This window comes from Schistocerca gregaria, chromosome 6 (assembly GCF_023897955.1).
Source record: "Schistocerca gregaria isolate iqSchGreg1 chromosome 6, iqSchGreg1.2, whole genome shotgun sequence".
Lineage (NCBI taxonomy): Eukaryota > Metazoa > Arthropoda > Insecta > Orthoptera > Acrididae > Schistocerca > Schistocerca gregaria.
This window is the reverse complement of record NC_064925.1, coordinates 315,373,355-315,398,501: the sequence shown is the minus strand read 5'-3', so window position 1 is coordinate 315,398,501 and position 25,147 is coordinate 315,373,355. Positions and strand designations below refer to the sequence as shown.

General features: G+C 43.0%; 1 protein-coding gene across 1 annotated transcript in view; it reads left to right on the top strand.

Moving 5' to 3' along the window:
• Positions 1-25,147, top strand: part of LOC126278537 (galanin receptor type 2-like) — a 1,269,802-nt gene that overhangs the window by 988,574 nt on the left and 256,081 nt on the right. The window lies entirely within an intron of this gene.

The following is a 25,147-nucleotide window of genomic DNA, read 5'->3' as shown; positions in this document are numbered from 1 at the left end:
TATTATGACTGCAGTGATGCAAAGACCGGGGATTTGAGAGACAAAATATTTCCTTGTGTCTCCAAATTGGAATTTTAGGAGGAGTTGCAAGTGGCATTCTTGTCATTCAACTTACAGCCGTCGGGGAAACTTCCGAAAACCCTGGCCAGCACTGTTGGTGCTTCCACCTTTGGAACTTATCTCACCTTGCGCAGTAGGCCCTGCGGTCTCAACAGTCATTCAGGCTGTATTCGTATTTGGTACTCTCCTACATCCGTACGTGACTTGTATGGTTGCCATACTTGGGTCTAGCTGCTCTGGCCGTTCGAGGTGCGCTCCTCATTGGCTGCGCCCGACGAATGGCCATTAGGCCACCCTACTGAACAGTATCTGCTCATTTGTCGTCTCAGGTTGGCGCTGTGTGAGTCTGCGTCTCTTGTTGTTAGCAGCCTTCCGTGACGCCCCTTTGCGTGGTCGTCTGCACCATTAGCGACCCCACTTGCGGCCAACGACGGTAGGCCTCCCCGAACAGAAGGTAGGCCACTTCCGTAGCCCCATCCTAAAATGGGACTCAGCCTTTAGTTGGGTGGCACTGAAGTTGGCATATGGGTCGTTCTTCGCGCACGCATTTGGCTTTCCACCTTCAGCCACTGCGGCGTCTTTGACTTTTCGCTTGTCCAGTGCTATCCACCTCCGTTCTACTACGAGCAACCGACTTCTCTCTCCAACACTCTCAATGGCGGTGGGGGAAGCCGGCTGCGCTGGAGGGGTGGCCTCTACCGTGTCGCCTCTGATCTGGCTAGGAAGTCGCGTCCTTCGTGCATTTTAGCCTCTTTCAGCTCCTCTTCTTGGGTTGGCTGGCTTCTGCGAAACCCGCATAGGACGTGTTCTTTCCCTGTTGCACCTCGCTGGCGATGTTGCGGCCAGAAAAATTTCTGTAGCCCCATCAGATTTCGACATTGGCCCACCGAAATGGGTGCATGTCTTAACTTTCGCGGGCATGGTTGACTGGCGGGCTTGCCAGTGCGTTAAAGACATACCGTCTGGTTGCGGAAATATTTTGCCACAAGACCCTCTTGTTGACACTTGTTGCACTGTGGCTTAGTGCCGAATCTCACCGAGACAGGATTCGCTAGCACGTTAAAGCTCATGAGCCTCTTGAGATCATAGACTTGTTCGGTTTCGTATCTTCTTTGAGATTTTTCACCTATTTCTACAGACGAAGAGCGGCGGCTTCTTTTTACTGTTTCTTTTATGCAGCCTTACGGCCACATCACCAAACTCGGCGCGTAGCAAGCCTCCACGAACTGTGGCCTCACTGGACACACGTGACTGCCCCATAACAAGCGCCTTGACTGCTTCTATTTTCTTCTTTCGCTGCGTCTTCTCCGGTGCCGGAACAATATATTGGCCAAGAAGATGCTTGAGAACCACATGGATGGAACATCTAGCTGAACATTATTGTCTAGGCATTAGACATTGATTTACCCCTTCGTGGTGTCGTCGAGTCTGCCAAGGAAGTCTAGTGAGTCTTCGCCCTGATACTGGGCGAAGAAAGGTTGCGTCGCAAATTCTCAGTCACAGATGGTCTCCTCTGCGATCGTGCGATCGTCGGTCTACCATCCGTGCTCTTCGGAGATGACGGAAGTGACGACTGCGAGCCGTGTGTTGCCAGGCCTGCCTATTTCGTCCTCCGAGACTACGCTCGGTCGACTCCTAGGGTCGCTCCTCTGACGCGGCTCCGGTCGCACTTGCCCTCTTCTACTTACTACGTTTTCCTTTCGTCAAAGTGCACACACACGGTCACGACAAGTAGCTTTCGTTGTGATAAGAGGTGGGCGCACCCCATGAGCTCTTCTTCACACAGCAGTAGCCGAGCTCAGCAACCACCATACACTTCCACGGCACTTCTGAGGAAGCGGCTCCTCTACAGGTAGCTACGAATCAGCGTCCTTTGGAAATAAATGCTTCCGTATTACCTCATTGTCGACAACATGCTAAACACAGCTACACCATCGAAAGATCCCCCAGCAGTATTCACACGATCTAGAATAAAATTACAATCTGCGATCCCACTCTGCGTGAAGCAAAAATGTGTGGTACATTTATCTCACTGTATATGTGGCCCAGGCTTCACAGCCTCTAAACAACAGTCATTATCTCCTTACTTACTCTTCCAGGTAAGCACCCGCCCACGTTGCCTCCAAAGCTTAATATTCTTTACCGCCGGGAAATAAATATTGGTGGTTTCAGTCCACCACTCGTCAGATTCTTGTCGCACTTTCTTCGCCTACTCCTGAGGAATACGACTGAGTTGAACTTGGTTCGTTTCCTTCTCAACTTCAGAGTGATAAGCAATTTAGGGTGCAAAGTTACGTATATCAGTGCCTCGCTTCTTCTTTTTGGGGATCATCAAATTGGGTAAATGTAATAGTATATAAAAGCTATTCGTCGTTAAGTCACAGAAAATGAAAGGTGGACCTTAATCACGCCAGCAAATTTCGCCATAGAAGCACAGCATAGGACCACCTCTTCAGAAGTGAAACCATAACATCGGCTGTATGCGTTACGAAAGGTCCATTTAGCGATCACTCTGAAATGACCAAATGCTAAAGTTTACATGCGTAGATCGCACAACTAGTGGGTACTGAATATATCTGGGGACAAAAAAATGTGTGTCACAACCTGACTAAAAGTACAGGTTGGTTGATAGGATACTTCCGAGACATAAAGGAACCAAGTATTGGAGTGAAGTTTGAGGGGGGGGGGGGGTGAGAGGAGAATCCTGTAAGGATACCAAGAGAGAGTACGCTGATTCAAAAGGTTTCAGTAGTTATTCAAGGATGAAGAGGCTTGCACAGAAAAGAATTGCGTGGAGAATTGCATCAAACCAATTTTCGGATGAGGACCACAATAACAACAACACACCAGTAAAATACCGTAGCAATTACCTCATCATTCTAATCGTTCCAATGACTATGTTATGTAAGTTGAGTTGAAGATAAAGTTTGAACATAACGTCTTAGCTTAAAATCCTACAGGAACTTTCAGCAATGGTAATTAAAGTGATAAGTTTCAACTCCTTTACGGTCTACTTCGAATACGTGGTATCTACCGAGGCAGTCGATCGGTTGGCATCTTGTATCATCGATCGATTATGTTGCTGTAGGTCTCAGTAGTAATGAAGAACGTTGCGTTGCCAACGTTTTGGTTAGAATGGGTCGCGATAAAGTAACTGAAATGGCGGCTGTTTCACTTAATTTGAGGATGATGTATTTAAGTCCGTAAGTCTGGGCCACAAGACAATATGCAAGTGAATCGTGTACTGTAGGGAAACTGGTGCAGATGAATAGCTAATCCTAAGATGTGGTTTTACACAGGGAAGCTCAAAACCATCTGGCCATACAAGAAACATTCGATGTATCAGTGCCTATGTTATTCCGAATTACGATGCAAAATTCTTATGGACATACACTCGTGTAAAAAGCAACTTTGCAATGTAATTCAGAATAACACAGGTATCCGCCGACATCGGGCAAGCGACTATCAACGTAAAATATCTCACCTGTACAGGAATATACATACTGGATGTACGAGTACAGACAGTAAGCACATGGCTGACGACATATGGAAGTCTGTGTCTAGCCTTGAGTCTTGCACGGATGGCCAAATGGTAAGGTAACCGCTCGCGGTAAGGGGGAAATACGGGTTCCTGTCCAGGTCCTGTAATAATTTTCACTGTCGTTACTCAGTTCTACAGCTGATGGTTGTCCACGTTCGCAACTGCGAATGCAGTTAATGTACAAGAAATGCGGAGGTTGTCTATACAACTGGCAAGGGAAGGAATGCATAGAAATCCTTGACTGTAAGAAGGAACACGGTGATGAATAGTATATTATGATATAAGACGATAGTTACGACGGTAGTAAGGGAGCCATAGATGATAAACTGTAGGGGGAAGCTGATTCTGGAATGGATCAAACAAATAAATGAGGCTGATCCATTCAAGACTTCAAATGCTATACTGACCTGAAGAGTTTGGTACAGTAGAAAAAATCGTGCCGGTTCATATGAATACCGAGGACTGAAGATAAAAATAAATGTCTTGATTAGTCTATTGCACACAAATGGCAAGTTCTAGATACAAACATCCTTAACTAGTTATAGATCGCATATATATTAGAGTATTGAAATAATTTTTACTTGCTAAGTACAACGCTGCATCTGGGTTCCATCACTTGTACCTGTATGTTGCAAGAACAGACTAACGGGAAGTGAAGGTGTGCAGTCATGTAAAAGGTAAGGAGTGTCGAAGGGGTTACCAGACATCAGGCGCAGGCGAGCAACAGCAGTGCTCAATTTATCTAAATGGGTGTCGAAGTCTCTGTACAGGTGCAACAAGGTCTGCATGTGGAACCGAGTATGTTGCCAAACTAGGGTGGAGGTGTTATAGGGATACTTAGCCGTGTTATTCATGCACATCTCAGTGTTTCAATTCGTATCTCGTTATCGTACCATAGAAGGGTGCAAAAGGGATAAACACACTTGCTGATTTGGCACACGCTCATATTTTATCGATTGGTTTTCAACGGTTCCTAATGGCTATACCCTGTGTACCTGATCATCCATTACGGTCACACTCCAACACTCCACTCCACAAGAGTCAGAAGACATATAGTGTTGCTAAACATCGGTAAAATCGGGGGTGGGGAAGGGGGGGGGGTTCATCAGTACCTGATGTCAAAAATTTCATTCTGCTGCTCATCGCACTGTGAGATGACGTTTTAGATCTCGAAATTTGGAATCAACACCCAGAGGGGAAAGGATAGTTTCATTGACGGCCGTTATGCCGCCTCCTGAGGCCTCTTGTCTCAAGATGTTGTGGCGGTGTGTCTGATATGTTGTTTTCAAGCACCCATAAAAAGCAGCGATTTCGAGATTGGATGACGCTTTTTTTAGTTTCAGGATGGTCAGAAGAAGGGGTGAAATGTGGATAACAGGGATAGTGACGATCTAACCGCCGTGTGGCATGTCCACGGTGTCACTGGGCAGAACTGCCAACGTGACTGGAAGCCAAGTGTCAATACTTAACGTCCCAAAAGCTTTTGTCTCATTCTACTCCAACGTTGCTGGATATCAAACTATATTGTTATCGTCTTTTGGATTCCTCGTAGAGAGGATATAGCATGTTACCTTCTACAGTCATCGATTTATCTTAATATTCTGGCAGTTACTAAATTATGATATTGCATTATTGGTGGTTCAGTCCCGTGACTCTCTTTAGAACCACATGAAGGATCGCACGCTAGAGACCGCCATAAGCATTTTTCGGAATTTACTGCAGTTTTCGTTATTTTGAGGTATGAGGGTGTGTTTTATACAGTGTTTATACGTATTACGAGTTCTGCATATTTAACTGCTGTGTAACGTATTGTATGCATTGATGTTGTTGTCTTTAACACATTCGACACCACGCCAACCACGACAACGATGGCGTAAAGAAAAGCTGAGGAGATAGATGAAGTACACGAGGATATTGAACAGGTAATTCAGCATGTAAGGGGAGATGAGATTTTAATAGTCATTGAGGAATGGAACATGGATGTAAGCGAAGGAATGGAAGTAAGTCTTGGAGCATACGAGCATGGCAGTAGGAATGGGAGAGGAAAAAACCTGAGTTATGAAATGTATTTCAGACGGTAATAGCCAATGAAGATTCACAAGAGGAAGTGGTGTAATTTGAAACAATCCGAAGACAAGGAAAAATGTTCAAATGTGTGTGAAATCTTATGGGACTTAACTGCTAAAGTCATCAGTCCCTAAGCTTACGTACTACTTAAACTAAAGTATCCTAAGGATACACACACTCATGCCTGCGGTAGGACTCGAACCTCCGCCGGGACCAGCCGCACAGTCCATGACTGCTGCACCCAAGACCGGTCGGCTACTCCCGCGCGGCGAAGACAAGGAAGGTTCCATCTGGATTACATGATGGTCAGACGGAGATTCCGAAACCAGATATTGGATTGTGAGGCCAACCCAGTGGCAGGTTTGGACTTAGTTCACAATTTAGAAATTATGAAGCGTAGACAGAATAGACAGAAGTTCAAGATAAACGTCCCCCCCCCCCCCGCGCCCCAGAAAAAAAAAATGGATTTAAACGGGACACTGAAGAACTGAAACATGATGAGACGCATTTGAAGTTCGCTACGGATGTGGAACTCCGAAGAAACCTACGTTAACAGAAAAATAAAAATGCTGGACGAAACGAAGAAGTACGAAAAAATTCAGAGAAAAACAGGAATACAAGAATATAAATAGGTTATAAATCAGTTGAACAGGAACTGCAGGGCATACATGGCGAAATGGCTGCGGGAAAGAAGTGAACAAATCGAAAAAGAAATGACCATCTGGAGGACTGACACAGAACATGGAATGTCAGAATCACCTTCAGTGAAATTAAAAACAAGTATTTTAACTTCAATAGTGCCATAGTAATTCCTCTGATAAAGGCATAAAGAGCAGATAACTGGAAAGTGTTCATTGAAGGTCTCTATGATGAGGAGGAGTTGCCTGACGACGTGACAGAACAAGAAACTGGATTCGATGTGGACGACATATGGGATACAGTATTAGAGACAGAATTTGAAAGAGCTCTCGAAGATCTGAGATCAAATAAGGTAGAAGGTATATGTAATATTCCATCAGATGTGTAAAAATCGTTGGAAGAATTCACACCCCATCGACGGTTCAGGTTGGTGTGAACAATGTACGAGGCTCGCGAGACTGGTGAGGTGCGATATCATCCACACTGTTCCAAAGATAGCAATCGCATATACTGTTGACAATATTAATATACAGAGGAGTGGAAAGGAAAATCACGGATTTCCTAGATAACGATCAGTTTGGCTCTAGGAAAGGTAAAGGTACCAGAGAGACACTTCTCATGTTCTGCTTGAAAGTGGAAGCAAGACTGAGGAAAAATCAAGGTCAGCTTTTACGACTGACTGTCATAGAGAAAGCGTTCGACAGTGTAAAATGATGTAACATGTTCGAAATTTTGAAAAACAATTGGAATAAACTACACTAAAGCGCCTAAGAATCTGGTGTAGTTACGCATATTCCAATACAGAGATATTTAAACAGGCAGAATACGGCGCTGTGGTAGGCAGCGCCTACATAAGACAAGTGACTGGCGCAATTGTTAGATCGTTTACTGCTCCTAGAGTGGCAGGTTATCAAGGTTTGAGTTTCACCGTGGTGTTATAGCCTGTGCACGAGCGATGGGACGCAGCATCCACGATGTAGCGATGAAGTGCCGATTTTCGCGTCCGACCATTTCACGAATATACCGCGAATATCGGGAATCAGGTAAAACATCAAAACTCCGACATCGCTGCGGCCGGAAAATGATACTGCAAGAGCAGGACCAACGACGAATGAAGAGAATCGATTGAGCGTGGCAGAAGTGCAATCCTTCCGCAAATTGCTGCAGATTCAAATGCTGGGCCATCAGCAAGTATCAGCAGGCGAACCATTCAATGAAACATTATCGATGTGTGTTTTCGGAGCTGGAAGTCCACTCGCGTACCCTTGATTACTGCACGACACGAAGCTTTACGCTTGGACCCATCATCACCAATATTGGTCTGTTGATAACTGGAAACATGTTGCCTAGTTGGAAGAGTCTCGTTTGAAATTGTACCGAGCTGATGGACGTACGCGAGTATGGAAGTAACCTCATGAATGCATGGACACTGCATGTCAGCAGGCGACTGTTCAAGCTAGTGTGAGCCGTGTGCAGTTAGAGTTAATGGGATCCCTAATACGTACGTAAGCATCCTGTCTGATCACGTACATCCATTCATGTCCATTGCGTTTTCTGACGAACTTGGGCAGTTCCAGCAGGACAATGAGATACCGCACACGGCCAGAATTGCTACAGAGAGGCTCCGGGAACACCCATCTGAGATTAAACATTTCTGCTGCTGGCCACCAAACTCCCCAGGAATGAAAATTATTGAGCACATCTGGGATGCCTTGCAATATGCTGTTCAGAAGAGATCTCCACGCCGTCATACTCTTACGGATTTGTGGATAGCCTTGCGGGATTAATGATGGCAATTCCCTCCTGTGATACATAAGAGAATCGAATTCATGCCATGTCGTGTTGTGGCAGTTTTGCGTGCTCACGCGGGCCTACACGATATTAGGCAGGTGTACCAGATTCTTTGCTCTTGTGTACAAAAACCAAGAGCGATCAGTGTGACAGGAAGACCAAGAACGAAGTGCTTGAATTAAAAAGGATATAACATTGTGACTGAGTCTGTCACCCTTACTTTCGAACTTATACATCGAACATGCAATGACGAAATTAAAAGAAACATTCAAACTGGGATGAAAATTCAGGGTGTAAGGTTATCAATGTTCAGATCCACTGATGACATTGATATTCTCCATGAAAGTGTAGGTGAATTACAGGATCAATTGAATGGAATGAACAGTCGAATGAGTACAGAATATGGGTTGAGAATAAACTGGAAAAAGACAAAAGTAATCACATCTAACAGAAATGAGAGTAGCGAGACACTTAACATCAAATTTGGGGATCACAAAGTGGACGAAGTTAAAGAATCCTGCTGTCTCACAAGGATCAAGATTAGTCTACTTGTATGAAACAGATTTCTTAATTTGAGGAAGAACTTTTTGGATATGTATTTTTGGAGCACAGCATTGTATAGTAGTAAATCATAGACAGAGGGGAAACCGGAAGAGAATCGAAGCGTTTGAGAAGTTGTGCTTCAGAAAAATGTTGAAAATGCGGTGGACTGGAGTGATAAGACAAAGAATGAGGAAGTTCTTTGGATGCTCGGCGTAGAAAGGGACATACAGAATACATTGACAAGAAGAAACGTCTGGACGATAGGATGTGTGTAAAAGCACCAGTTACAGCCACCATGGTAGAGGAGACTGCAGAGACTAAAACTGCAGAGAAAGACAGAGATTTGGAAACATGCAGGCTGCATGTGCTACTCTTAAATAAAGAAATTTGCTCAGGAGAAGAATTTGTGTTGGGCCACGTCAATCTACTAACAAGGCTGATGACAAAAAAATAAAGTAGACTGCTAATTAACAAGTTACATAGTTTAAATGTCAGTATAATTCGGGATATTGTAATAACTAATTACATAACATGTGTGTAGTTAAGCCATGATCGCAGTCGTGGGCGATCTTGTATTTAGAAACTGGGATGTTATACAATGAAACATGTTGCATTTGGAAATGAACTGAGTTTCTCTAATGTCTTAACAATTTATCTGTCTTTAAAATGGAAATATTGATTAGTTTTTCTTAACTGGTAAGTAGTTTTCGGTAATACCTCTTTTTAACTTGATTTCACTTATTGACTTCTGGTGTCTAGTAGAGTAATAATGTAGCATGTAGATTATTCAAGATAGTATCGGTAAGATTCTCAATGTTAACACTTTTAAATTTGAAGTGATTATTGGTTCCTAGATAGGTACTATTTTGTAACTTGGAATAGTTTTTCATATTTGGAAAAGCCTTACTATTATGGAGCAATTTTAGTAATTTCCGAAAAAGACTGCAGCACGCATAAAGTGAATGCTGTTATTTCAATAAGGAATAAGGAAGCGTATTACATGGCTCGCTATGGGCAAAAGTCAAACGTGTTCCGAGGACACAACATACTCCGCTACTCTTTGAAGCAGCTTGAGCGAACAGTGAGTTAGCACTTGATAAAATTTCAAAGTTGGCAGCTTGGTTTATACCTTCAGTAAGTCCAAATTGTACACTTCGCTACATATAACATCTCATTACAGTGCCAACAAATCACAGTTGGAACCAGTTAGCTCTTAAGTACTCCTGGGCATAACTTTTAGCGACATGAAGTGGAATAATCACATAACGTCAATCTTAGGTAAAGCATATGACCGACTTCGGTGTATTGACAGGACAGTGGCAAAATATAGTCAGTCTACAATGGATATTGCATACGAAACATGGTAGAGCTCTTGTATTTGGCTCCATACCAGATATTACTGACAGGTGGGACTGAACGCATACAATGAAGAGCAGAGCAAATGGTCCTAGATTTGTTGGACTATTAACGGAAGTGTGAACACGACCTGACACATGCTTAAAGGAAAACGCTATTGATCATGCGAGGGCTCATTTATAAAGTTTTCAGAACTATTATTCAACGAGGAAGCTGTGAATATACTACAGCCTCATATATAGAGTGTTATGGATAGAGGTACAGATGTTATGATCGTTGGTATCTTAAAATACACCCAATTCAGTGTGTTAGTTTGTTTTTCTCTGCATCTGACAGTCTTCCCCCAACGCCATCACGTAACTTACAACCTGATATTTTCTGCATAGTCATAACTGCTCCACGAAGTGGGCTGCACCTCTCAGTATACACTATCCGTTAGGTGTTGACATTTCCACAATTCATTACCTGACACGCTGCAAAGGGGAAAGTAAAGTTTAATAGCTTGCTCGTGCCATACTTATTTGGAGGTACTAACCAGGCTGAAAACGTAAGACACGTAATAGCTGTAGTTCTTATTCTGACTATGAAGACACCTTGGATGGGCAACAAGAAGGACAGAGTTATTCAAACAGTCGTTCCTCCAGTGTACAATAGGCAAATGGAAGGACTCCTATCACTTGGGCCGGCCGGGGTGGCCGAGCGGTTCTAGGCGCTACATTCTGAAACCGCGCGACCGCTATGGTCGCAGGTTCGAATCCTGCCTCGGGCATGGATGTGTGTGATGTCCTTAGGTTAGTTAGGTTTAAGTAGTTCTAAGTTCTAGGCGACTGATGACCTCAGGATTTGTCCCGTAGTGCTCAGAGGCATTTGAACCACCACTTGTTGTGATGAGAATTACCCTCTGCAACGCACTTCACAGTGTTGAGGAGGAGAAAGATTTAGATACAAGTGAAGAGGAATTTTGTGATACTTCTCTCACAGTAATCATTGCTTACATTTAACTGATATCAATTTCAGGCAACAAAACTTCTATTGTAGACAATACAATAAACATGGTGTCATTAGTTCCAAGAGATACACATCAATGTAGACAATTTTATCTCATGATTGTATGATGGGCATATGCCGTCTATTTCTAGCGAATGTGCAAGGTAACATTTTGGTCGTATTGGTTAGTAGCTCCATCGAACGTCATTAAAACACAGAAGGAGGTATTTAAATTCGTTTCACAATGGATGTTGACTGACGGATGTGACACGAAAATACGTTAGTGGGAAACAGGAACTGCCATCATAAGAGATGAGGTACCTCCATTTCGTTTTTATGCGTCGGCGTAAGCCCATTTTTCATGACCAACAGTGACGCGTAGCTGCCACACCGTATGTCTCCCTGCCCCTCCCACCCCCCCACCCCCCCCCCCACTGCCTGTATCTGTCACATATTCGGGCGCTAACACAGACACACATGCTCTCTTACTATCTCACTCATAGAAACACACACACGCGCGCACACGTCAGCAGAGAGAAAATGTACACATGCTCAATATCATATTACACAGTACTGTGAAACATAGCAGCTTACCATTCCTATTCACTGTATACTTTCATTACCTTTCATTCCTTACTTTTCACTGTAGGCAATAAGATTGTTTTTTTGGAGGTGGTTTCGAAAACCATTTTCGGTTGTAATGAAGGTTTCAAAGAAATGAAAGATTTTGGGGTATTAACTAACAGAGTAGACCTCAGCAGTACGACATTCCACACTAATGATGAACTACCTTCAGCGTTACGATAGGCGCAAAACCGGGTATTTACACCAATTAAGAAAACCTGCCAAGTAAGTTTAGTATTCCGTTAGGAACTAATAACTTCTGAATTCTGCAAACAATTATCTCCTATTCTTTTCGACAGTAATCCAGTACTTTCTACAAAAACAGTGAAGAACGTGGGTGTATCTTTGCATGAGCATGTCGTATGGTCAGTATACACTGTCGCCACATGCAGGAAGAATTCTGCTTGCCTCAATGCTCTAAAGAGTTCCGAAACATTTTTTCTCATTATGTGAAAATCAAATCAGTGCAGTCACTCGTGCTACCGATAATCCACCATTCGGACGATCCCAACTCGTCTCGAGTACTGAGAACACTAGATGATTAAAGCTACCTTTGACTGCGTGTATGCATTAAATTCCAATCTTCGTCTGTATGGCCATGCCATGTGCATTGCGCAAAATTAGGCAGACAGTGGACAGGCAAGTTTCCTGATTGCCACATGCTAATCTTACTTCATCGGCTTCTATCGTTTCAGACAGAGATACTGAAATCATATATTGGATTATAGGGCATAACCAGGAGCAGATGTAGACTCAAATCAAAATTTCGTAATGATTAAGAATAGGACGAAATTTAAGAGAATACTTACGTGTCATCAGCGTGCGAAGAAGTGGAATATGGAAGTATTAAGGAATGATCAGATACGTTTGAAGTCCTCTGAAGCTGTAGACACTATGATAAGGAATAGCTCAGTAGGGAGTTCTGGTTAAGGTGAAGTTTTATCTCTAGAAACAGCAGTTAACATAAGGTGGTAAGAAAAACATTGGTACAACAGCGAAGAAACCATGTGTAACAGAAGTAAAGCTTCAGTTCATCGATGAATGTACGAAAATATTCAGGAAAATTCAAAAACACAGAAATATACGCCACTTAGGAGATACATTAACAGGAAGTGCAGTAAAGCTAAAGCGAAATAGCTGCATCAGAAACGTGAAGAAATCTAAAAAGAAATGGTTGTCGGAAAGATAAACTCAGCATGTGGAAAAATCAAAACAACCTTCGGTGTAATTAAAAGCAACGGCTGTAACGTAAAGAGTGTAATTTCATTATTAAAAGGAAAGGAGAATACGGATAGATGTATGGAGTACACCGAAGGCAGCCATGATGGTATAATTTGTCGGATGAAGTGATAAGAAGAAAGAAGTCGGTAGGAAAGGGATAGGCGATCCAGTGTTAGTAGCAGAATCTAAAACCTTGGGAAGACTTATGACGAAGTACGGTAGGAGCGATAAGTAATTTCCATCAGAATTTTTGAAATCGTTGGGGAAAGTGGCAACAACACGGCTAATGGCATAGGTGTGTTGAACGTGTGAAACTGGGGATATATCTTCCGACTTTCGGAAAAACATCATCTACACAGTTGCGTAGATAGGAAGAAGTGAGAATCAGTTCGATGATGATCAGTTAGGCTTCAGAAAAGGTAGAGGCTCTTGACTGGCTGTTCCGACGTTGCGCTTGGAAATGGAAGGAAGACTGAAGAAAAATCAGGATACGTTTGTAGGATTTGTCGACCTGGAAAAAACGTTCCACAGTGTAAAATGCAGATTACATGTGCTACATCGTAGAAACGTTAGACCTCTACAGTCCTCTAACCGGCATTTTGATCTACTTTTGCCTGCCGCGGTGGTCTAGCGGTTCTAGGCGCGCAGTCCGGAACCGCGTGACTACTACGGTCGCAGGTTCGAATCCTGCCTCGGGCATGGATGTGTGATGTCCTTAGGTTAGTTAGGTTTAAGTAGTTCTAAGTTCTAGGGGACTGATGACCACAGCTGTTAAGTCCCATAGTGTCCAAAATCGTCCATAATTCTGCTCTACCAGAGTCCATTGGCTTTCCTGTTAGTGTAACATCACGTAAATGTATGTAATAAGCCATATCATGAAACAATGTTTGGTCAATATATTGCTTGAAATATTCAAATGGTGACTTCACAGTTGGACTTTCAGGTGTTGCAAATTTTGGTACTTCAGGATTTAACCTAGAAATTAAAGCAAATTAGCATAAATCTTTACAAACTATAGGTTACATATGCTATACAAATTTGTATCTAGTAACCATATACTCTGTCGCGTGTCTCCATTTTGCACCTCTGTTTTGTATCTCACTCAAAGGTACCCCATCGTCATCTGATTCGGATGATGACTCATCGTATGCTAGAGTTTGTGATCTGACAGCAATATCAAGCTCATCTTCTTCTTCTTAATACAGCTCATATTCAGAAATATTTGGATTTTCCACTGCCAAAAGTTGCGCTATGTCTTCATCAGTTAACTCTACATCAGGGAAAAATGGGATTAATGGGTTCATTATTTTCATCAAAGTAATACAATTAACACCCAATATATTTACATGTAAGGGAATCACATAATTTAATACAGGATAACGACAGAAAACAGAAGAACATTTAGTAAAATTTAAGAGACAAACACATGCGCCACTAAAACCAAGTAAACAATGACTAGAGATTTATAGTAACAGAGTCCCAAGCTATCGGGGATGATACCCACTGTTAAGCAGAACATTTAGTTCATGAAGAGATATTTATTTACAGGTTAAATGGACCATTTTCGATTATAAGTATGATTCTAAATGTGTGAAAAAGCAAAAGATAAGAATATTTAATTTTTTACATTTCCGCTGTGGTGCATGCTGTCGTAACACTCGCCTTCCAGCTGCTGTTGCTACCTGTTGATGGCGTGAAGAAGTTTAAACAAATGACGAACAGAATGCGCTGAATGTATTCTCTGTGATACCGGCAGGCTCTCTCGCTAAAGTGGTCGAATATCGCGTAATTTTTTTTATACTAGAGGTATCACATATAATACACTCCCGGAAATTGAAATAAGAACACCGTGAATTCATTGTCCCAGGAAGGGGAAACTTTAGTGACACATTCCTGGGGTTAGATACATCACATGATCACACTAACAGAACCACAGGCACATGGACACAGGCAACAGAGCATGCAAAATGTCGGCACTAGTACAGTGTATATACACCTTTCGCAGCAATGCAGGCTGCTATTCTGCCATTTCCACCTGGCGCCTCAGTTGGACCAGCGTTCGTGCTGGACGTGCAGACCGCGTGAGACAACGCTTCATCCAGTCCCAAACATGCTCAATGGGGGACAGATCGGGAGATCTTGCCGGCCAGGGTAGTTGACTTACACCTTCTAGAGCACGTTGGGTGGCACGGGATACTTGCGGACGTGCATTGTCCTGTAGGAACAGCAAGTTCCCTTGTCGGTCTAGGAATGGTAGAACGATGGGTTCGATGACGGTTTGGATGTACCGTGCACAATTCAGTGTCCCCTCGACGATCACCAGAGGTGTACGGCCAGTGTAGGAGATCGCTCCCCACACCATGATGCCGGGTGTTGGCCCTGTGTGCCTCGGTCGTATGCAGTCCTGATTGTGGCGCTCACCTGCACGGCGCCAAACACGCATACGACCATCATTGGCACCAAGGCAGAAGCGACTCTCATCGCTGAAGACGACACGTCTCCATTCGTCCCTCCATTCACGCCTGTCGCGACACCACTGGAGGCGGGCTGCACGATGTTGGGGCGTGAGCGGAAGACGGCCTAACGGTGTGCGGGACCGTAGCCCAGCTTCATGGAGACGGTTGCGAATGGTCCTCGCCGATGCCCCAGGAGCAACAGTATCCCTAATTTGCTGGGAAGTGGCGGTGCGGTCCTCTACGGCACTGCGTAGGATCCTACGGTCTTGGCGTGCATCCGTGCGTCGCTGCGGTCCGGTCCCAGGTCGACGGGCACGTGCACCTTCCGCCGACCACTGGCGACAACATCGATGTACTGTGGAGACCTCACGCCCCACGTGTTGAGCAATTCGGCGGTACGTCCACCCGGCCTCCCGCATGCCCACTATACGCCCTCGCTCAAAGTCCGTCAACTGCACATACGGTTCACGTCCACGCTGTCGCGGCATGCTACCAGTGTTAAAGACTGCGATGGAGCTCCGTATGCCACGGCAAACTGGCTGACACTGACGGAGGCGGTGCACAAATGCTGCGCAGCTAGCGCCATTCGACAGCCAACACCGCGTTTCCTGGTGTGTCCGCTGTGCCGTGCGTGTGATCATTGCTTGTACAGCCCTCTCGCAGAGTCCGGAGCAAGTATGGTGGGTCTGACACACCGGTATCAATGTGTTCTTTTTTCCATTTCCAGGAGTGTACCTACAGACGCTAGAGGTTAATATTCAGGGTGAAAGGATATTAATGTTAAGATTCGCTGATTACATTGCTGTCCTCAGTGAACGTGAAGAAGTATTACTGGATGCCTTGAATGGACTGAGACTGAATCAAAGAAAGACAGAAGTAATGAGAAGTAGCAGAAACGAGAACTGTGAGAAACTTAACATAACAGCCAGGGATCATGAAGTAGACGAAGGACTACTGCTACCTAGGCAGGAAAGGAACCCATGATGAACAAAACAATGAGGACAGAAAAAGCAGACTACCAATGGAAAAAATGGACATTTAAGGAGAAAGAAGTCTATTACTGTCGAACATCTGCCTTAATTTTCGGGAGAGATTTCTGAGAATGCAGGTTTGCTGCAAAGCATTGTATGGTATTGACACATGGAAAAATCGGAAGAGAATCGAAAGAGTTTGGATGTGGTACTACAGAAGAATATTGAAAAATAGCTTCAGGCTGTTGGTAAATGAGAAGGTTCTCCGCAGAACCGGCCAGGATAAGAATTTATGGGAAGTACTGACAAGAAGAAGGGACAAGGAGAATGGTACTAGAGAAACCAACGGCCTCGCCACAGCGGTTCCCGTCACATCACCGAAGTTAAGTACTGTTAGGCTCGGCTGTCACTTGGATAGATCAAGTGCTGTTGGCAAGCACGATACGCTCAGCACTTGGACGGGCCAGTTGAGGAGCTGCCTGATTGAGAAGTAACGGCACCGGTCGCGAAAGCTGACACCTACCTAAAGAGCGGTGTGCTGACCACTTCCCCTTGGTTCCCCAACCGGTGACGATTAAGGGCTGAGAATCACACGGCGGTCGGTCGGTAGCGTTTGGCCTTCAACGTCTCTTGGGACGGTGTTATGGTACCAGAGGGAACTTCAGAGAGCAAAAACTGTATAGAAATAGAGAGACTGGAATACATCCAACGAGTTACTGAAGACATACGTTGAAACTGCTTTTCGGAGATGAAAAGGTTGGCAACACACACCCTGCTCTACATACCTATGCTAACTGTGTTCACCCAAAAAACAACTATTTTCAGAAATTGTTCCTCTGTTGCTGCTGTCTATTCTGGAGCGCTTTTCCCTGCACCATACGCACTATTAAATGGCCTGCAACTTTTAAGGAGCAACTGAAACACTTCCTCCTGTCACCCAGCGACGTGGCGCAGTAATTAGCACACTTCACTCACATTCGGGAGGACGACGGTCAAACCCACTTCTGGCAATTCAGATTAACGTTTGCTGTTATTTCCCTAAATCGTTTAAGGCAAATGCCGGGTAGATTCCTTCGAACAGATATGACGGCATTCCTTCTACATCTATCCGTAATCTATGCTTGTGTTTAGCCTCTAATGAACTCGATACTAACGGCATGTTAAACTCGAATCTCCTCCCTCCTGTAGTCAATGTAAATGATCGCAAAACATTTATGGGTATGTCAGTTTTACCTCTGTCAAACGACAAAATAAATGCTGCCAACTTCTCCCATTAATTCACCTTGACATCTTTAGCACTCAGTCAGTCGTTTCACTTTCTTCTCCCCCTTACAACGTTGTGTTTCGTAAAGTTTTCTTTCCCTCTCTCTTTTTCATATCTACTGCTCGTAGCACCCATAGTTTCTTTTTTTTTTTTCATCAGTCATCGTTTGATGCAATCCATCACGAATTCCCCTCCTGCGCGTCTCTTTTCCTCAGAGTCGGACTTTCACCCCAGTTCCTGAATTATTTGCTGTATTTATTCCTATTTCTTGCTTCTCCTACAGTTTTTACCATCTACAGTTCCTTCTACTACCATGGATGTAATTTCCTGATGCCTCAACACATAATATAACATGATGTAGGTATTTGACGATTATACCTACATGAACAATGGACCTTGCCGTTGGTGGGGAGGCTTGTGTGCCTCAGCGATACAGATAGCCGTACCGTGCGTGCAAGCACAACGGAGGGGTATCTGTTGAGAGGACACACAAACGTGTGGTTCCTGAAGAGGGGCAGCAGCCATTTCAGTAGTTGCAAGGGCAACAGTCTGGATGATTGACTGATCTGGTCTTGTAACACTTACCAAAACAGCCTTGCTGTGCTGGTACTGCGAACGGTTGAAAGCAAGGGAAAACTACAGCCGTAATTTTTCCCGAGGGCCTGCTGCTTTACTGTATGGTTAATGATGATGGCGTCCTCTTGGGTAAAATATTCCGGATGTAAAATAGTCCCCCATTCGGATCTCCGGGCGGGGACTACTCAAGGGGACGTCGTTATCAGGAGAAAAAAACTGGCGTTCTACGGATCGGACGGTGGAATGTGAGATCCCTTAATCGGGCAGGTATGTTAGAAAATTTAAAAAGGGAAACGGACAGGTTAAATTTAGATATAGGGGGAATTAGTGAAGTTCGGTGGCAGGACGAACAAGACTTTTGGTCAGGCAAATACAGGGTTATAAATACAAAGTCAAATAAGGGTAATGCAGGAGTAGGTTTAATAATGAATAAAAAAATAGGAATGAGGGTAAGCTACTACAAACAGTATGGTGAACGCATTATGGTGGCCAAGATAGACACGAAGCCCACGCCTACTACAGTAGTACAAGTTTACATGCCAACTAACTCTGTAGATGATGAAGAAACTGAAGAAATGTATGACGAAATAAAAGAAATTATTCAGATAGTGATGGGAGACGTAAATTTAATAGTCATGAGTGACTGGAATTCGGTAGTAGGAAAACGGAGAGGAGGAAACGTGGTAGGTGAATATGGATTGGGGGTAAGAAATGAAGGAGGAAGCCGTCTGGTAGAATTTTGCACAGAGCACAACTTAATCATAGCTAACACTTGGTTCAAGAATCTTAAAGATGGTTGTATACATGGAAGAAGCCTGGAGATACTGACCGATTTCAGATAGATTATATAATGGTGAGACAGAGATTTAGGAACCAGGTTTTAAATTGTAAGACATTTCCAGGGGCAGATGTGGACTCTGACCACAATCTATTGGTTATGAACTGTAGATTAAAACTGAAGAAACTGCAAAAAGCTGGGAATTTAACGAAATGGGACCTGGATAAACTGAAATAACCAGAGGTTGTACAGGGTTTCTGGGAAGGGGTAAGGGAACAAATGGCAGGAATGGGGGAAAGAAATACAGTAGATGAAGAATGGGTAGCTTTGAGGGATGAAGTAGTGAAGGCAGCAGAGGATCAAGTAGGTAAAAAGGCGAGGGCTAGTAGAAATCCCTGGGTGACAGAAGAAATATTGAATTTAACTGACGAAAGGAGAAAATATAAAAATGCAGTAAATGAAGAAGGCGAAAAGGAATACAAACGTCTCAAAAATGAGATCGACAGGAAGTGCAAAATGGCTAAGCAGGGATGGTTAGAGGATAAATGTAAGGATGTAGAGGCTTACCTCACTAGGGGTAAGATAGATACTGCCTACAGGAAAATTAAAGAGACATTTGGAGAAAAGACAACCACTCGTATGAATATCAGGAGCTCAGATGGAAACCCAGTTCTAAGCAAAGAAGAGAAAGCAGAAAGGTGGAAGGAGTATATAGAGGGTCTATACAGGGGCGATGTACTTGAGGACAATATTATGGAAATGGAATAGGATGTAGATGAAGATGAAATGGGAGATATGATACTGCGTGAAGAGTTTGACAGAGCACTGAAAGACCTAAGTCGAAACAAGACCCCGGGAGTAGACAACATTCCATTAGAACTACTGACGGCCTTGGGAGAGCCAGTCCTGACAAAACTCTACCATCTTGTGAGCAAGATGTATGAGCAGGCGAAATACCCTCAGACTTCAAGAAGAATATAATAATTCCAATCCCAAAGAAAGCAGGTGTTGACTGATGTGAAAATTACCGAACTATGACTTTAATAAGTCACAGCTGCAAAATACTTATGTGAATTCTTTACAGACGAATGGAAAAACTAGTAGAAGCCGACCTAGGGTAAGATCATTTTCTATTCCGTAGAAATATTGGAACACGTGAGGCAATACTGACCCTACGATTTACCTTAGAAGCTAGATTAAGGAAAGGCAAACATACGTTTCTAGCATTTGTAGACTTAGAGAAAGCTTTTGACAATGTTGACTGAAATACTCTCTTTTTTAAATTCTGAAGGTGGCAGGGATAAAATATAGGGAGCGAAAGGCTATTTACAATTTGTATAGAAACCAAATAGCAGTTATAAGAGTTGAGGGGCATGAAAGGGAAGCAGTGGTTGGGAAGCGAGAGAGACAGGGTTGTAGCCTCTCCCTGATGTTATTCAATCTGTATGTTGAGCAAGCAGTGAAGGAAACAAAAAAATTGGAGTAGGTATTAAAATCCAGGGAAAAGAAATAAAAACTTTCAGGTTCGCCGACGACATTGTAATATTGTCAGAGACAGCAAAGGACTTGGAAGAGCAGTTGAACGGAATGGATAGTATCTTGAAAGGAGGATATAAGATGACCATCAACAAAAGCAAAACGAGGATAATGCAATGTAGTCGAATTAAGTCGGGTGATGCTGAGGGTGTTAGATTAGGAAATGAGACACTTAAAGTAGTAAATGAGTTTTGCTATTTGGGGAGCAAAATAACTGGAAATGGTCGAAGTAGAGAGTAGAATGGCAATGGAAAGGAAAGCGTTTCTAAAGAAGAGAAATTTGTTAACATTGAAAATAAATTTAAGTGTCAGGTAGTCGTTCCTGAAAGTATTTGTATGATGTGTAGCCTTGTATGGAAATGAAACATGGACGATAACTAGTTTGGACAAGACGAGGATAGAAGCTTTCGAAATGTGGTGCTACAGAAGAATGCTGAAGATTAGATGTGTAGATCACATAACTAATGAGGAGGTATTCAACAGGATTGGGGAGAAGAGAAGTTTGTGGCACAACTTGACTAGAAGAGGGTAAAAATCGTAGACGGAGACCAAGAGATGAATACACCAAGCAGATTCAGAAGGATGTAGGTTGCAGTAGGTACAGGGAGATGAAGAAGCTTGCACAGGGTAGAGTAGCATGGAGAGCTGAATCAAATCAGTCTCAGGACTGAAGACCACAGCAACAAACAACCTACATGGGCATGTTTTATCATCTGAAGATGGAAATAACTGAAACCGGTTGTTATCAACAGAAAAATTTGTTTCATCAAGACGGATCTTTACAAATAACGGCTACAACATGATCACGAGCTAATTTACAGACTTTTTGTCTTCAATTGACGTGTTCTACTTGTTATGAATCATGTTTAACATGTGCATACATAAATAATCGAAGTACAGTTCTCTATCATAACTCGATTTTTGGGGCTCTGTAGCACAATCAATAAATCACTTTATTGTCCGTCTCAAGATGAAATTTTCAGATACTACGCTTTATATTCATTTGGCGGTACAATGAACATTATTTTCTAAGTCAATAGGGATAGATACACGGCCATTTAAGTCACGTATTTCGATATTAGCAAACTAAGTGGTCAAAATCTACAAGGTAATTCCAGTTAACCAAATGGTTCAAATGGCTCTGAGGACTATGGTACTTCACTTCTGAGGTCATCAGTCCCCTAGAACGTAGAACTACGTAAACCTAACAAACCTAAGAACATCACACAGATCCATGCCCGAGGCAGGATTCAAACCAGCGCGCAGTTCCAGATTGAAGGGCCTAGAACCTCTCGGCCACCGCGGCCGGCCCCAGTTAACCCAGATTCATTAAATATGACAAGAAGCAAGCTTAGATTGTAGAAGTAAAAGAAATACCATATAATTGTTAATTTGTGATTATATCTAACAAATATTTTTTTGCCATTTGTTATGCGAATTCGAGCTAATACACACTTGAAAGTCTCTGAGTTCCTCACACTGATATCTGGACAGTATCAATGTCGATAACAGGCTGAAATCGACGAGGTCTTCGGGTCTTGAAATGCATGAATTGTTATTATACACTAAAGGCGAAAGGTGCGCAACACTAAGAAGGATTTGTGCTTCATAAAAGAAAGTTGGTAGGCGTGTTTATACATCCGAAAGATGACGTCTATTCAAATTTCGTGCCAGTCGGTTAAGAGGATGCAAATAAGATTTGTTTCAAACAAACACCGTTAGTTTACTTGGTGATTGGACGTTACTCACGATGCCTTTAAGAAGACAAATACGCAATTATCAACACCTCAGTTAGTTTGAACGGAGTCATTTAATGGGGCTACGATAAGCCGGATGTTCCTTCTCAGAAACTGCAGAAAGACATGGCAGCAATGTAGCCACTGCACATGGTTCCCGGGATCGTTGGTCACGTGAGTGTACGGCCGCAAGAAGACTGGGATTACGACAGATAGGAAAGATCTTACGTGTTTGGCGTATGACTCTGGCTCATCTTATTCCATCTGAAGCATCACTTTGAACACCAGTTGGCACCACAGTGACGCAACGAACTGTTACTAATCGATTACTTCAAAGACAGCTGTGAGCCAGACCATCCGAAGCATGTGTTCCTCTTAATTTTGCGACTTCGGTGGAGTCAATTAAAGCTCTTTGGCGAACAAGGTCTTTCGTGTTTTCTGTGGAAAGGTGGCTCTGACCCGATGACAGTAAAGGCCGCGTGTTAGGAGGAGGCCATTTGAGGGCTTGGAACCAATATGTGCTATGTACACTGGATCTACACCTAAATATATGGTTGGGGATGCGATTTAGTTTGAGGGCAGAATCACTCTCGCAGTCGTCCCACACGTCCTGGCTGCAAACATGTCCGTCACTCTGGTGATTCGACCTGTTGGGTTGGCTTTCATTAACACCATTCTAGGAGGGGTTATCCAACATGACAACGCTTGCCCACGTACCGCTATTGTAATCCAACATGTTCTACACAGTTTCGACATGTTGCCTTTCTTCCTCGATCCTCGATCACCAGATCTGTCTCCATTCGGGCACACATGCGACATCGTCGGGCGACAACTTCAGCGTCGTTCACAAACAGCATGAACTATCCTTGTATTGAACCACGATCTGCAGCAGGCATGGAACTCCATCTAACAAACAGACATCCGGCACCTGTAAAACGCAGCGCATGCACGTTTGAATCTTTGCATTCAACATTCCGACGGTTGCATCGGTTTTATTTTCGCAGTGGCTTATCTTGCGCTTACTTTAACCTGTGATCTTACAATTTTAGTGACCTCTATGTTACCTAGAGAAATGCATTCCCGAAATTTCACTACTCTATGTCAATTATTATTTGATGTCACAATCTTTTCCCCGTCAATGTATAGAATTAAGTTTGTACGGGACCCTCAGTGCTCGAGCCCTACTCGCACCTCGCCAATTCTTCTGTTTTGGTTCACATTCTTAGCGAAGTGACAGTGCACACTATTAAGTGACGTTCATCTTTTTGCAAGTCTGTAAGTTCAACAACTTCAGGATACCGTAATTTTTCAACTTTGTCGCAATGAATAGACACTTAATAAATAACTCGTTTTGCTTCATTTGGCTGTTTATGAAAATGAATATGTTGGTCTGATTAGGCTTTTTGTAATTCATAATAGTATCGCCTTCAATGGAAAAAATGTCTTAGATCAGTTGAAATGGCCGTGGAACCACCTCTTTTATTGCAAATTACTGCAATTAGCTGAAACTGTAAGGCCATTTTTAAGTTATCAATGTAGAGTGAACACTCTGAGACCAAGCCACCGGTTGTCTTCCGGTTCTTACACGATCTTCTCCCACTCATGTCTTCCATTAAAATCTCACCGGAGCAGAGTCAGATGAACAGCTAATAGTCATGGGGGATTGGAATGCGGTGGTGGGTCAAGGAGTAGAAGAAAAGATTACGGAGAATATGGGTTTGGTACCTGGAATGAAAGAGTAGAAAGACTAGTTGTGTGCTGTAGTAAATGTCAGCTAATAATAGAGAATACTTTGTTCACGAACCATCAGAGGATGAGGTAGAAAAGGGCGCGAGACACAAGAATATTTCAGATTGCATTATGGTTAGGCAGAGATTCCGAAATCAGAAACTGGATTGTGAAGCGTACCTAGGAGCGGATATAGACTCAAATCAAAATACAGTGGTCATGAACATTAGGCTGCAATTTAGGAGATTATTCAGGAAAAATCACTACGATAAGAAGTGAGATGTGGAAGGGCTAAGCAACGAGGAAATACGCTTGAAGGTCTCAAAGACTGTAGAAATTGCGATAAGGAATAACTTAGTAGTCAGAGAAGTTGAAAAGGAATGGACATTCCTAAAAAGGGTAATCACAAAAGTTGCAGAGAAAAACGTAGGAAAAAAGAAAATAACTGCGAAGAAATTTTGGGTAAATTATGTTATACTTCTATTGATCGACGAAAGAAGGAAGTACAAAAATTTTCGGGAAATTAAGGAACACAGAAACACAAATCACTTAGAAATGAAGAAGTACCGATTATCTAAATTTAAATGTTTGTAGGAAAGATGAGAAGAAATCGAAAATAAACTGACTGTCGAAAGGGCTGACGCAACATACAGAAAAGTCAAACGAATCTTCGGTAAAATGAAAACCAAGGCTGGTAACATTAAGAGCACATTCGGAATTCCAGTATTAAAAGGAGAGGAGAGAGCAGACAGGTGGAACGACACACATGAAGACGTAATGAGGGTGAAGATTTGTTTGATGTGACAGAAGAAGAAACAGGAGTCGATACGGAAGAGATACGGGATCCAGTATTAGAATTTAAAAGAGCGTTCAAATATTTAAGATACAGGAAGGCAGAAGGGATGGATAACACTCCAACAGAGTTTCTAAAATAATTGGCGGAAATGGAGACAAAACGACAATTTACGTTGGTGTGTAGAATGTATGAGTCCGGCAACATACTATCTGACTTTCGGGAAAATATCATACACAATGTTTCGAAGTCTGAAAGAGCTGATTATCGCACAATCAGCTTCACAGCTAATGTATCCAAGATGATGACAAGAAAGTATACAGAAGAATGGAAACGAAAATTGAGGGTATGTTAGATGAGGATCAGTTTTGCTTTAGCAGAGGTAAATGCACCAGAAACGCAATTCTGACCTTTCGGTTGATAATAGAAGCAAGACTAAAGAAAAATCGAGACATGTTCATAGCATTTGATGACCCAGCA